The sequence below is a fragment of the Nicotiana tabacum genome, chromosome 3 (genome assembly GCF_000715075.1).
Source record: "Nicotiana tabacum cultivar K326 chromosome 3, ASM71507v2, whole genome shotgun sequence".
Lineage (NCBI taxonomy): Eukaryota > Viridiplantae > Streptophyta > Magnoliopsida > Solanales > Solanaceae > Nicotiana > Nicotiana tabacum.
This window is the reverse complement of record NC_134082.1, coordinates 2,049,065-2,061,069: the sequence shown is the minus strand read 5'-3', so window position 1 is coordinate 2,061,069 and position 12,005 is coordinate 2,049,065.

Below are 12,005 nucleotides of genomic sequence, written 5' to 3'. Positions count from 1 at the left end.
GCCCGTTTCCACCACTGCTGCTGCGTTCCGGCTTGTTATTGTTTCTCGCCGCGTCCAGTTCCCCAACGTTGCTGTTTCACGGCAGCTTTCTCCATTTGAATCAACGTGAGCAGCTCCGCGTCCAGCTTCTTCAGGAACAAACATTGAATCAATGGTTGCCGTAGCTGCTGCTCCATTTGTTGCTGCTGCGTTGTTCTTCTTCGTCTCCGTCGCGGCCAAGATCTCGCAGCAACTGCTGCTGCTCACGTTTCCGCCATGGACGAGCAAGCTTTGATGCTGCCATGGCCATCTGCGGACTGCTGTTCCTTCCTCTCCATCTTCTTCGTTTATTCGTCGTTGTTTCGAATCGGTTAGTTGGTTTATGTTTTCAAAATTCGCCCATATTTTTTGTTGTTCGTTGTTTTCCGGATTCAAAATCGATAAATAATTCAATGTTTGTTTTGTTTGTCCGTAGTTGAAATAATTTTAGTTTATTCATATGTTTCGTTAAATTAATTTTCAGATTTAAAAATAGAAGTTTAATTAGTTGCTTTCATGTTTATTTCATGTTTGTATTATTGTTTAAGTAAGTATTTGTTAGTTTGATGTTTGTTAGATTCAAATTAAAATTTAATCAACTATTTCTTCAATTTGTTTCATGCGTTTATGTATTGTTAGAAATTGTTAATATTGTTAAGTTCAAGTTTAAGTTCATAATTGTTTCTTCGTCAATCTTGTTATTTGTTTAAAGAATTTAGTTGTATTAAAGGAATATATTGTTTTAATCGTTTAATCCGTCATGTTTGTTGTTTAAAATAGTTCATCCATGTTCATACTTTGTTTGATTGTTCTTGAATCCGAATTTTGTATAGTTTGATTTCTTGTTTACCATTTATGATTATTGTTTGAATTGTTCTCATAATCTTGTTTAAAGTTTAATATAAGAATTGTTTGTTGTAATGTTGTTAGAGTTGATTTTAAGTTCAATATGATTGAATTTAGAAATCTTCATACTTTGTTTGTTGTTGGTTTGAATCCGAAAATAGGATTGTTTGTTGCTAAAATATTGTTCAATCAAATTTTAGTTGTTCTTGGTTGTTCAATTTGTGTTCATGTGATTTGTTGTTGAAATGTTGTTAAAATCATGTTCATATGATATTGTTGTTATGATGTTCATCCGTGTTCATATTGTTGTTTGAACATTGTTAGAAATTGATCATACTGTCTATATTTTGGTTAAGTTTGATTAATTGATGTGTTATAGCTGATGGGTAGTTTGGTAAATTTGTAATACGTTCAGGGGTAGTTTGGTAATTTCAGTAAGGTCGGAAGGGGTAGTTTAGGAATTGTACATTTTGTAATTGTTTATTTGAAGCATGGGGGACAAAATGAAATGGGGTGGGTTGTGATATGATTATTTAATATAAAGGGGGGACAAGATTTAAATTAAAGGGGAATCTTGCATTATTTTAAATAAAGCATGGGGGACAAAATATAATGGGGTGGTGTGATATATTTATTTAATGTAATGGGGATGAGTGGGAAGATAATGGGTTTGGTAGAGAAAGGGATTGATTTTAATTGATTAAAGGGATGGGATATATATATATGTGAAGTCTGGACACAAGAAAGGAAAAAAAAAGACAGACAGAAAAAAAAGAGATTGAAAAAAAAGCTGAACATTTATTCCGAAAAAAAAAACATTGAAACTTTCAAGAAAAGAAAAACATACAAAGAAAAAAAAATTGAAAATTAGAAGAGAAAGTAGTACACACCTGATAAATATTCTGGTATACAGGTGTAGAAATTAAGGGTTGAAGATTAACTAGCCTTTCAAAAATCTGAAAATTTCCCTTGGTTTCTGTCCGTTATTTTCGGCATTCCTGGATTTTATTTTGAATTTTTCAAAGCTGTCACTGGGATTTTCGTTGACTGGTTATTGCTGGTTATTGTTGCTGTTGCTGTGTTACGTATTACGTTGCTGACTTTCTTCTTCTTATATTGACAATATCAGGTACACAACTGTAATTTTGGCATTTTGTAAGCTGAAATGAAGAATGGAGTGTTAAATTTTTAATTTAGTTTAATTTAATTTTTGTATTGTATTTAGGTTATTCATGTATTATTATTCTGTAAATCACTGTCATCGGCATAACTAGGCATATTATAGCGACATATTAAATAACGCCTTTACCAGATTATTAGGAAATATATTTAAGCCTGATTATTAATTAAAATTGTTTAATAAAAAAAATAGAAGAAATAACGTAAAAATGGCGTTATTGAATCAGTTTGGCAAAAATTAACTAAGTTCCTTATTCATAAGGTTTTTTGTCAACGATAAGTTAATCCGAATCATGTAGTCAATTTCAGTTATAACATGAATTAGTCTGCGAACAAGTATTAGGACATGATGAATTAAAACAAAGTTAGTTAATGTTAAATTGTTTAAATTTTTAGAAATATGATTTAGTACTCAAGTTTTTATTTTTATTTCTTTCAATTTTCAGTATTTGTAAATAATTAGTTTCAATAAGCTTAAGTCTTACTAACAATTTGAATTTTAATCCAACTATGGAATAATTAATTTTTTTTATTTTTATTTTTTTACTTTTCGATAATTCCATGTTGTATTTATGATTATAATTTTATTACTTTCTGTTAATATTTGTTTTTCTCTTCTATTTAATATGTCATTTTCAAGAATGTAGATATTAATTTTATATTTATAAAAAAACTTAGTAATAATAAAAATGTAGTCATTAAAGGATATTCTTAAAAGGATTTCGCTAAAAATAAATAGATGTAAATAATACAAATTTACAGGATTCTCCAATCTCATTTATTCATTTATTATTTAAAAAAAATTACTTAGAATTTGGGATGGATTGTTTAGTGAATTTCACTTCCTTCCCCAAAGATAATGACGCGTTAGACTCTTTAGGCGCGATTTAATTAATTTTACCTTCTTAAACTCGGATGCGCATTTCATGCGACCCAAATCCAAATCCTAAAACATCAAATAAAATATGTTTCGTATTGTGGGTGCATTTCATGTGACACAATCCAAAGATATGTTTTAAGCGATGTTCACATTCCTAAAAAATAATAATTATAATAATAAAGCGGTAAAAGATAAAATTTGCACATGGTTCATAATTGTATTAAAAATCAGATAAATAAGCCGAATATAACAGTTGAGCGACCGTGCTAGAACCACGGAACTCGGGAATGCCTAACACCTTCTCCCGGGTTAACAGAATTCCTTATCCGGATTTCTGGTACGCAGACTGTAATATAGAGTCATTCTTTTCCTCAATTCGGGATTAAAATTGGTGACTTGGGACACCCTAAATCTCCCAAGTGGTGACTCTGAAATAATTAAACCAATCCCGTTTCGACTGTCCTTTAATTGGAAAAAACTCCCTACGCACCTCGCGGTGCCGGAAAAAGGAGGTGTGACAATAAAGACATTATCATTTCAACATTTTAAAGAAAGTTATGAACAAAATACTAAAGCATGCCAGTGTAGTTACCAAAAGCGAGCGGCCGCACAATTTTTGTGCGACCGCAGGAGCTGGGATGTGCGGCCGCACTTGGAATTGTGTGGACCGCACATGGTGAGTTCAGAGAATGTTCTATATAACTGAGGCTTAGGTTATTATTTTATTTTTGGACCTTGGGAGCTCGGTTTGAGACAATATTTCGTCGGTTTTTCAAGAAATTCATCGGGGTAAATGATTCTAACTCGGATTTGGTTAATATACATTAATATATCATTGATATCATTATTTAATTAGTACTTTGAGATGGAAATTTGGGAAAAATTGTAGAAATTTCATAAACCACAAATTGAGGATTTGAAGGTCGAGTTATGATCGGAATTGGCTAATTTTGGTATGATTGGACTCGTGAGTGAATAGGTGTTCATATTTTGTGACTTTTACCCGATTTTGAGACATAGTCCCAGGGAGGCTTTTTGGGTATTTTTCTAATTTCTTGCTTTAGCTTTGATTTCATTAGCTAGATTAGTTTCTTGTACCTATATTTGTGTTACGCAATTGATTTGTCTAGATTTGGGTCACTTGGAGCCGGATATTCGTGGGAAAGACATTGTGACTGATTGATTGAGCTTGGTTCGAGGTAAGTGGCTTGCCTAACCTTGTTTGGGGGAACTCCTTTTAGGATTTGGTAGTATTTTCATATTTGAGCGTCGTGTACGTGAAAACCCGATTTTCATTGAGTAATAACCTATTCTTCTTCTTATTTGAGTTATATCAGCATGTGTAGTATCCTGTTAGCTTAGAATAGCTTGTTTACTTGCCTTAGTTGCTTATCTGAACTCTGTGTAGCATGTTTAGTGAAATTTCTATTTTTCTTGACTGGTACTTGGTCGAAATTGTAGGTTTTTCTTGCTATAGCCGTTATTTCCATTGTTTGAAATGCATATTTACTTTGGGACTACAAAACGGTATTTCGGTAAATCCCCATGTTCTGCATATTTACTTTGGGACTACGTAACGGTATTCCGGTAGATCCTCATGTTCTGCATATTTACTTTAGGACTACAGAATGGTATTCTGGTAGATTTCCCTATTCTGCATATTTTGCTTTGGGACTACAGAATGGTATTCCGGTAGATCCCTCTGTTCTGTATATTTACTTTGGGACTACAAAATGGTATTTCGGTAGATTCACCCTACACATTTACATTAGAGACTACGGAACGGTATCCTGGGACATCCCCTGTTGTTATCTCTGTGTACTAAGCTATTATTTTTTTGTTATTTCATTCTTGTTAAATTTTATTACTTATCTTTGTTGCGATATTTCATTCTGACTTATTTTATTATATATACCAGTAGGTCCCTGACCTGATCTCTTCACTACTCGACCGAGGTTAGGCTTGGCACTTACTGGGTATCTACCTTACATGAGAGATGTTAGTATTGATACCCTTACAGTTGGGTCAGTCCTATTAGTGAGGGATATCCCAGATGTGTTTCCAATTGATCTTCCGGGCATGTCGTCCGACAGAGACACTTATTTTGGCATTGATTTCCAGACACTCAGCCCATCTCTATCCTTCCTTATCGCATGGCCCCTCCTAAATTGAAGAAGTTGAAGGAACAATTACAAAAATTTCTTGATAAGGGCTTTATTAGGCCCAGTGTTCACCTTGGGGTGCTCATGTCTTGCTTGTGAAGAAAAGGGATGGTTCTATGCGTATGTGCATTGATTATCGCTAGTAGAACAAAGTTACAGTGAAGAACAGGGATCATTTGCTTCATATTGATGACCTATTTGATCAATTACAGGGTGCCTGAGTGTTTTCTAAGATTGATTTGCATTCAGGTTATCATCAATTGAAGATTCAGGAGCCAGATATCCCGAACACTACTTTCAGGTCTCGGTATGGTCATTACGAGTTCCTTGTCATGTCATTTGGGTTGACCAACACCCCAGCATCATTTATGCATTTGATGCACAGTATATTCTGGCCATATCTTTACTCATTCGTCATTGTCTTTATTGATGACATTCTGGTGTACTCCTGGAGTTGGGAAGATCATGAGCAGTGCCTGAGGACAGTGCTTCAGACCTTGAGAGAGAAGAAGTTATATGCAAAATTCTCAAAGTGTAAGTTCTGGTTAGATTAAGTGACATTCTTGGGTCATGTATTATCGAGTGAGGGGATCAAGGTGGATCCAAAGAAGGTGGAAGTAGTACAGAGTTGGCCCAGACCGTCCTTAGCTACAGAGATCCGGAGCCTTCTTGGTTTGGCGGCTTATTACCATCGATTTGTTGAGGGATTTTCATCTATTGCAGCACTTATGACTAGGCTGACCCAGAAAGGCGCTCTACTCAAATGGACAGAAGAGTGTGAGGAGAGCTTCCAAAAGCTCAAGACAATATTAGCTACAGCCTCAGTATTGGTATTGCCTTCAGGTTCGGGGTCTTATATAGTTTATTGTGATGCATCGCGAGTTGGACTCGGTGCGGTGTTGATGCTAACCGTAGGGTGATTGCCTACGCGTCCAAACAACTGAAGGTGCATGAGAAGAACTATCATGTCCCTGACCTTGAGTTACCAACTATTGTTCATGCCTTGAAGATTTGGAGGCACTATTTGTATGGTATCCCTTGTGAGACCTACACTGATCACCAGAGTGTGCAGCATCTGTTCAAGCAGAAGGATCTTAATTTACATCAGAGGAGGTGGTTAGATCTTCTTAAGGATTATGATATCACTATTCTGTACCATCCCGGGAAGACCAATGTGGTGGCCGATGCCTTGATTCGCAAGGCGGAGAGTTTGGGAAGCTTAGCATATTTACCAGTAGCAGAAGGCCATTGGCACTAGATCTTCAAGCCCTAGCCAACCAGTTTGTTAGAATGGATATTTCTGAGCCGAGTCGAGTTTTGGCTTGTGTGGTCTCTCAATTTTCTCTTTATGATCGTATTAGGACGCATCAGTATGATGACCCCCATCTGCTTATCCTTAAGGACACGGTTTAGCACAGTAATGCTAAGGAGGTCATCATGGGTGATGATGGTGCACTGAGGATGTAGGGCAGGTTATGTGTGTCCAATGTGACAGATTGCGGGAGTTGATTCTTCAGGAGGCTCACAGCTCGCGATACTCTATTCATCCGGATGCCACGAAGATTTACCAAGACTTGAGGCAACATTATTGGTGGAGGAGAATGAAGAAAGACATAGTGGAGTATGTTGCCCGGTGCCTAAATTGTCAAGAGGTGAAGTATGAGCATCAGCGGCTGGGTGGATTGCGTCAAAAGTTAGAGATTCCGGAGTGAAAGTGGGAGCGGATCACTATGGATTTTGTTGTTAGACTCCCACGGGCTGAGTGAAAGTTTGATGCAGATTGGGTGATTGTGGACAAACTAACCAAGCCAGCTCATTTCATTCCTATGATGACTACTTATTCCTCCGAGCAGCTGGCTCTAGTTTATATCTGCGAGATTGTCAGGCTTCATGGCGTGTCGGTATCTATCATCTCTAACGGGGGTACGCAGTTTACATCATGATTCTGTAAGGTCGTATAGCATGAGTTTGGTACTCAAATGGAGTTGAGCACAACATTTCACCCTCAGACGGACGGACAGTCCGAATGCACTATTCAAATTCTTAAGGAAATGCTTCATGTGTGTGTGATTGAGTTTGGAGGTTCTTGGGATCAGTTCTTGCCCTTTGCGGAGTTTGCCTACAACAATAGTTATCAGTCCAGCATTCAGATGGCATCGTATGAGGCTCTGTATAGTAGGCGGTGTCGATCCCCAGTGGGTTGGTTCGAGTCGGGCGAGGTTAGGTTATTGGGAACAGACTTGGTTCAGGACGCTTTGGAGAAGGTTAAGCTGATTCAGGATAGACTTCGCTTAACCTAGTCCAGACAAAAGAGTTATGCAAATCGGAAGGTTCGCGATATAGCATTCATGGTTGGAGAGCGAGTCTTGCTCCGGGTTCCGCCTATAAAGGGCGTTATGAGGTTTGGAAAGAAGGGCAAGATGAGCCCAAGGTTCATTGGTCCATTTGAGGTGTTGCGACGAGTTGGGAAGGTTGCTTATGAGCTTGCCTTGCCTCCCAGTCTAGCAAAAGTTCATCCGGTATTCCATGTTTCTATGCTTCGGAAGTATCACGATGATCCATCTCATGTGTTAGATTTCAGCTCAGTCTAGTTGGACAAGGATCTATCTTATGTTGAGGAGCCAGTGGTTATTTTAGACAGGCAGGTTCAAAAGTTAAGGTCAAAGAACAATGCATCAGTAAAGGTTCAGTGGCGGGGTCAGCCGGTCGAGGAGGCGACTTGGGAGACCGAGCAGGATATGTGCAGCCATTATCCTCATATTTTCACCACTTCAAGTATGTCTCTATGCTCGTTTGAAGACGAACGATTATTTTAAGAGGGGGAAGATGTAACGACCTAGCCAGTCATTTTGAGAGTAATAGACCTGATCCCTTGTTGACTGCTTCCCCTGTATCTTTTTTGGCTTATGTGTCTTGCCGGGAGGTTTTGTTTTTGGTTTCAGAGAGTTTTGGGGCACTTAGTCCCTAAACAGAAGCTTAAGTCTTAGGATTTTAACCGTAGTCGGAACAGTGTGAAGACGGCTTCGGAATGGAATTCCATCGATTCCGTTAGCTTTGTTGGATATTTTCGGCTTAGGGACATGTCTGGATTGTGTTTTAGAGGTCCGTAGCTCAATTAGGCTTGAGATGGCGACAATCGAATTTTTGGAGCTTTGGACAGGTAATAGAATTTTTTATATCGGGGTCGGATTCCGATTCCGAAAGTTGGAGTATGTTCGTAAAACTGATTTTGACTTGTGTGCAAAATTTGGGATCAATCAAATGTGGTTTGGTTAGTTTCGGCATCAGTTGTCGAATTTGGAAGTTTCAAGTTCATTAAGTTTGAATCAGAGGATGATTCGTGATTTTAGCATTGTTTGATGTGATTTGATGGCTCAACTAAGTTCATATGGTGTTTTAGAATTGGTTGGTATGTTTGGCTGAGGTCCCGGGGGCCTCGGGTGAGTTTCGGGGTGAATTTTGAGCGAGTACGGGCTTTTCGACCCTCTAATGTTGTTCCGGGGGTCTTTGGAAGTGCGGACCGCACATTTTGGGAGTGCTGAGGCAAAAGGGAAGTGCGGACCTCAGGGGAATTGTGCGGACCGCACAATTTTGTGTGCACCCGCACTTCAGGCCGCAGAGGAGTGTGTGGGCAGCACAATTTTGTGTGCGGCCGCACTCAGGAACTCTCAGATTCGCTGGTCCGACTTCGAAAGCTTATATCTATTGATCTACAAGGAATTTTGAGATGATACAACACAAAAGTTGTATCCCTTCGTGCCTATTTTCAAGAAAGATAAAGAAGTCATTAGTTGGACATCTGTAGAGAATGTTATGGCCAAAATACTAAAGCCTGCTAGTGCGGTTACCAAGAGAGTGCGGCCGCACAATTTTTGTGCGACCGCAGGAGCTGGGATGTGCAGCCTCACTTGGAATCGTGTGGATCGCACATGGTAAGTTTAGAGAATGTACTATATAACTGAGGCTTAGGTTATTATTTCATTTTTGGACCTTGGGAGCTTGATTTGAGATAATATTTCGTGGGTTTTTTAAGAAATTCATCGGGGTAAGTGATTCTAACTCGGATTTGGTTAATATACATGAATATATCACTAATTTCATGATTTAATTAGTACTTTGAGATGAAAACTTGGAAAAATTGTAGAAACTTCATAAACCACAAATTGAGGATTCGAAGGTCGAGTTATGATCGGAATTGGCTAATATTGGTATGGTTGGACTCATGAGTGAATGGGTATTCATATTTTGTGATTTTTATCCGATTTTGAGATAGGAGCCCTGGGAGGATTTTTGGGCATTTTTCTAATTGCTTGCTTTAGCTTTGATTTCATTAGCTATATTAGTTTTTTGTAGCTATATTTATGTTATGTAATTGATTTGGCTAGATTTGGGCCACTCTAAGCCGGATATTCGTGGGAAAGGCATTGTGAATGATTGATTGAGCTTGGTTCGAGATAAGTGGCTTGCCTAACCTTGTGGGGGGAACTCCCCTTAGGATTTGGTACTCTTTTGATATGTGAGCGTCGTGTACGTGAAAACCCAAATTCACTGAGTAATAACCTATTCTTCTTCTTATATCCTGTTAGCTTAGAATAGCATGTTTACCCTTAATTGCTTATCTGGACTCTGTGCAGCATGTTCAGTGAAATTTCTATTTTTTCTTAACTGGTACTTAGTTGAAATTGTACGTAGCTGTTATTTCCATTGTTTGATCTGCATATTTACTTTGGACTACGAAACGGTATTCCGATAGATCCCCTTGTTCTGCATATTTACTTTGGGACTACGAAACTATGATGACCCAAAAGGTCAACACTTGATTTTCAAGTCAATTCTGTGTTTAGAGGCCTTAAAACCCTCCTTTTATCTCACCCCAATTTGCGTGCACGGACCGGGCATATGTCCGAAATGCTTTTATATGAAAATTTGATAAAAAGGCCAATTATGCCTTTAAAATTGAATTTAAGAAGACTTTGGTTAATATTTGGGTAAACGGACTCGGATTCATAATTTGACAGTCCTGGAGGGTTCGTAGAAAAATATGGGACTTCGGCGTATGCCCGGAATCAAATTCCCAGGTCCCAAGCCCGAGAAATGAATTTTTGAAGAAAATTATTTGAATGAAATTTTAAGAGTTTTTAGAAATTTAAATGTATTTGAAATTGATGGTATCAGGCCCGTATTTTGGTTCCAGAGCCCGGTACATGTCTTATATGGTATTTAGGTTGAGCTTGTAAAATTTGGTAAGAAACGGAATTGATATGACGTGAATCGAACCCTCGATTGTAAAAATTTGAACTTAAGAGTTGTGGAGATTTTTCTTTGATTTTGATGCTAAACTAGTAGTTTGAGGCGTTATTTGGTGATTTGATCGCACGAGTAAGTCAGTATGATAATTTTAGGGTTGTATGCATGTTTAGTTTGGTACCCCGAGGGCTCGGGTGAGTTTTGGATAGGCCATGGGATGTTTTTACACTTAGGAAAAATTGCAGGTTTGTTATTTCTGGTGCACAGACCTTTTGTGCTTCGCGGTCGCGAAAGGGAACTGGACTGGGGTGGAAATTGTTCTATGCGAACGCGAGACCCAGGTCGCGAACGTGGAGCATTGGGGGGTTGTCTCTACGTGAACGTGACCGGTCAATCGCGAACGCGTAGCATTAGGATGGGCTGGTCTGGAACCTAGGGAGAACTACGCGAACGCGACCCCTCTATCGCGAACGTGAAGGCAAGGCTGGGCTAAGCCTTCGCGAATGCGAAGCTTCTCCCGCGATCGCGTAAGTCCACTACAGGCAGCTCTTCGCGAACGCGATGAACACTGTCACCCAACACTTAAAACAGTAGCAAAGTCGGGATTTAGCCTACATTTTCATATTTTCAAAACTAGAGAGCATTGAGGCAATTTTCAAGGAACAACTTCTTTCCCAAAGTATTGGTATATGATTCTAAACCTTTTCTTTCAATTTCCCATTGCATTTCATCAATCTTCGTCCAAAAATCTAGGGTTTTTATGGTAGAAATTGGGAATTTGGGTAGAGTTAGGGCTTTTTGAATAATTGAAATTTAGACCTCGTTTTGGGGTCGGATTTCGAAGCCAATTGCATATTCGGGTCGTGGGTGATCGGATTTTGGTCCGAACCTCTAGTTTTGACCAAGCGGGCCCAGGGTCGATTTTTGACTTTTTGCGAAAAATGATAGAAAACCTATATTTAAGCATTGGGTATGAATTCTTTAGCATTTATTAATGTTGTTAAATTAATTTGGGCTAGATACAATTGAATTGTAGGCAAATTCTAATGGAAAAGCGGTGTTTGAAGCTTGAGTTGGCCGTGGAAGTTCGAGGTAAGTGTTTGGCCTAACCTTAGCTTGAGGGAATAGGTATTGTGCTTTATTTGCTATATGCTAGTGTAGTGTACGACGTATAGGTGTGGTGACGAGTATCTATATGTCGTTTTCAAGTATGCCCGTGAGTCTTAAATTGTAATTGTTGTATTTCTTACTAAGTACTACAAATGCCTAAATTGTTGATTCTCCGTGTTGGGCAAGACTTATGATTATCTTCGTGGTATTTATTTATTGTTGAGCATTCGCTCCAGCTGAGGTTTCATTTGTGAAGTTAATTATTGGTACTAGTTTGGTTATAATTGATTCCCTTGTCGGGACGTATTTATTTCTTACTGTTGGTTCCCTTGCGGGGATGTGTCTATTCTTGTTGTTGATTCCCTTGTCGGGATGTTGTTGTTGCTATTATTTTGGTGAGGAAAGAGAGATAAAGCACAAAGGGTGTGTTGAGTCCTAGCCTCGTCACTACTTCGCAAGGTTAGGCTCGACACTTACCAGCACATGGGGTCGGTTGTGCTGATACTATACTCTGCGCTCTTTTATGCAAATTCCGGTACTAGAGCATACGGACCTTAGCTAAG